The sequence below is a fragment of the Octodon degus genome, unplaced genomic scaffold (genome assembly GCF_000260255.1).
Source record: "Octodon degus isolate 3935 unplaced genomic scaffold, OctDeg1.0 scaffold00007, whole genome shotgun sequence".
NCBI classification, from domain to species: Eukaryota; Metazoa; Chordata; class Mammalia; order Rodentia; family Octodontidae; genus Octodon; species Octodon degus.
The window spans coordinates 23689848-23693655 of record NW_004524583.1 but is presented as its reverse complement, the minus strand read 5'-3'; the positions used below and the strand labels follow the sequence as shown (position 1 = coordinate 23693655).

At 42.2% G+C, this 3808-nt stretch overlaps 1 protein-coding gene across 1 annotated transcript in view; it reads left to right on the top strand.

Annotated features, from left to right (window-relative positions):
* Nucleotides 1–3808, top strand: part of LOC101592728 (leucine-rich repeat-containing protein 9) — a 120796-nt gene that overhangs the window by 2200 nt on the left and 114788 nt on the right. The gene's annotated exons all lie outside the window — the stretch shown is intronic.

Below are 3808 nucleotides of genomic sequence, written 5' to 3'. Positions count from 1 at the left end.
CCCATCCAAGGTTTTCTTATGTCCACAAACCAGCGGGTGGGCTCCCTTACTGAAAGACACTTTATTTTTAGCCTCATTTATGATCTTAAAATTGTTGGGCTTTACATTAGGACAGCAGAATATAGGACAGCAAAATATAGGAAGATCTAGTAGTCATATACAATGAGAAAAAAGACCTTAGAGAAGAAAAGATGGGAATAAATGAGAAAGAAAAACTTCACAGAAAAATGTTCTGAGAAGAGGTTGGGATCAGTACAAAGTAATAAAAACTCATTGTAAACAAAATGAGGACTGTTTGTATTAAGGCAACAGTCAGAAGGGAAAGAAATACATCTTTACGGGAGAAGGATACTGAAGGAATGTATGTCTGGTGCTGCCACCTATGCCAGGGAGGACAGGGCAAGAGCATCTGAGAGTGGGAAGGAGAGGGAGACAGCAGATACCAAAAAGCAAGGTGAAAGTATACTCAGCATGTTGCAGAACTGCCAAGAAAATGATGTGCTTGGAGCATCTCAGGGAAAATGGAGGCTGGTAGAATGAAAGGGCTGAGAAGTGTTGGAGAGCCAGGTTGTGTACCCTCTTCTAGGCCCTTGTGAGGATGTTGTGCTCTCTTATGAGCAAGGAGGAAGCTGTCGGAGATTCGGAGTGGTAGAGTATCACAGGCTGTGCTGAGTATTGGGAAGGACCTCTGTGTCTACTTTGCAGAATAAGACTGACCTGGGCCAGGGGCAGAAGCACGAAGACCAGTTAGGTTTGGTTTCAGTCAGTGAGAGAGAATAGTGGTTGGAGTAGGGTGGGAGTACTGGGAATAAAAAGGATGATTAGATGATGGATCTACTCATGGAAATACTGCTCTGTCCTTGCCTGCTTTCCATGGACAACCCCATCCTTGGACCACACTGACTAATACACCATATAGTGCAAGAATGGCCAGGCAAGGGAACACTTGCTAAGGAATAGTCTACAAGAATTTGCATCCTCCAGACTGGTGAGATAGCTCAGTGGACTAAGCACCTGCTTAGGCAAGCACAGGGACTGAGTTTCAATCCCCACACCACATGCTGCACCTGCCCCACCCCCAGGCATGCTGAGCCAGCCAACGGGACTGGGTGTGGTGGCTCATGCCTATAATCCCAGTGCTGGGGAGGCTGAAAACAGGAGGATCACTATGAGTCTGAGCTGCATAGAGACCCTGTACCAAATACACTTAAAAAAAAAAAAAAAAAAAGAATTTGCATCTTCCATCAAAGGCCCACATACAGTGCAGGGCCCAGTATCCCTCCCTCGGATTTACTTGTTTGGTACAGGAAATAAAGGAAGGTTCTGTAGCCTCCTAACTCACAGAAAAGCCCGTATAATTTGGTTAAATGTCTATGAGCTTTGAAAGACGGCTGGCCACTGGCACACAGCAGGCAAAGACTGCCTGAGAACCTCCAAAGCCATCCTAGGGATCGGAGTAACCTAGTCGTAATCTAGTAGGAGTAGTTGCCATCTACTCCAGAAAGAACAGAACTCTTTCCTTCATTGTGTACCAAATAGTCACATGTCTTTGGGCCTAATTTGGAGCTTTCTACTCTGTGCTCCTCAACTCTCTCTACTCCTGTATCTCTGTCACTTTGTTTCAGTTACTGTCATTTATTTTGTAAATTTCCATGTATAATTTTTGGAAACTTCCTGGTTACTCTCTTATATTTTGTTTTTCTGAATAAAATTTATTATTATTGAGTTTTCAAAAGTAAGTTGGTGTTCTGATTGAGATTGCATTATGAGGATCGATATCCACCTTTACAGTATCATATCTTCCTTAAAGACAAGGAATAGCTCTTCAGTCAAGAAGATTATATTTTCTTGATGTAGAAATATGCACATTATCTCTCACTTCACCTTTTTTTTCATCAGTGCATCATTTAGGAAAAAAAGCTTATCCTAATTCTATAGTAAATGGGCAAAATAGGATGTCCTTCTGAAGCCCCAGTCATAAAATTTGTATAACTATATCTGAATTACAAGGAGCCTGGAACTTCCTGATACTTACAAATCTCCATATGCTTTTACCCCATCACAAATGGACTCACAAAGCTCCAGTGGTGCAATTGGTTAGAGTGCAGTACTTATATAAAAAATAGACTCAGGACTTCCCAGATGCAGCTTTGGATTCCATCAAGAGGTGAAGGCTCTATTGGCCAGCCTGGCCGTTCTTTTGCATTTGGGAAAGGCGCTTTTCAGAGCTGCCCATCAGAGAGGCTCAAGGTTTAGTTCCCTAAGGGAACCACGAGCCAGCCAGTTTCAACAGCTTTCACCATTCAAATCACAAATCTTAGACTGACCCAGTCACTTTTCTTCTCCACTTTGATTGCTGCTAGAAAATTTCACATAGGCCGCATGGAGTTGAAGGAACCACAAATGCATAGGTCTCTTATGTCAGCTGGATCTTCAGCAACATATGTTTTATATTTTTCTCATCAACTTCCTATCTTAGAAAAGTAAGACTAGAGACAAAAATCTGGAGTTCCCAACACATTCACTATTCTAAGTGTTTACCACACTCTCAAGACATGTCTCTCTGTCTGTCTGTCTGTCTGTCTGTCTGTCTGTCTGTCTCTGCCTCTGTCTTTATCTGATGCCATCTCTGTAACTTCACAAATGTCTTTCTCAATCTTTCTGGCAACTGATGCTCTTTCCCTTGCACAGCCATATATTTCTGTCTTATTTTCATCTTTCTCTAGTCATTCCAGTAGGATTTTGAGAGGAAAGATAAACACAAGACTAAAGTCACCATCTTTTCTTAAAAATTTCTGTTATCTATGTACCTGCACAGGTATATGAATTTGCATTTAGCATACATATCACATGAGTTTTTGTTAGAAAATTATCATTTGACTGATGGACTGATGACTTCATGTTGGCTTGATGTGTTTGTTGTACTTTCCACCAATGAACTCTTCATAACAGCAGAAACCCTCAACACTGGCCTCCGCTTAAGCAGTGCCCATCGTCCTCTTGCCCCCTACCATGATGACACCCCTACTCAGCAGGAAGCACTTTAAGAGAATCATCACCTCTTATAACCAAAAGATAGGAATGATGAGTTTTCTCAACCTTAATAAAAAAATTCTGCTAGGTCATCATGGCGGTGAGCCAACATGGCACAGGCCAGTGGGAGCCATGTGCTGTCCCCTGTCTTTCCCCTTCCTGGTCAAATTACAACTTCCTACCTCCTTTTCAAATTATCCTGTTTCCTTGTTCCCGCCTCCTGCCCAATCACTGTCTGCTGCGACACGCATACGGCCCCCTAAACCCCACCTCCGTCCTGGCCCTTTATAGCCTTTGTTTCCCAGCGAGGACCTTGGAAGCTCCACATGTCTCCTTTCCTGTGGTCCTCTCCATGCCTGTAGTAAAGACCTCTTTTATCTTTCCTGGCTCTACTGTGCTGAAAACCCTAACAATCGGAATAGGTTGTATACTCATGTGCATCTTTTTTGCTTAACTTTGTATATGTGAGAGTCATAATTGCATATAACAGTAATGTCTTTGTCATTCCACTCCACAGTAGAAGCTGTAAAGATGTGTAACTATGTCCCATGTGACAGAATGTTCAGAGAAACACTCACTTAGCTCCCAAAGGAAAACACTCCAAATGGGTACCAAACAGTAGAATGACTAAATGGTTATGTGTGCATACTTTACAATGCCAAACATGCTTTTGAAAAAATGTAACTTTCATCTTTTTAAATTTTCCCTGAATCTCTCCAATGCTGTCATTCCATACCAGCTTTCTTCAGAATCCCAGGTGACTCATACAAAAAAC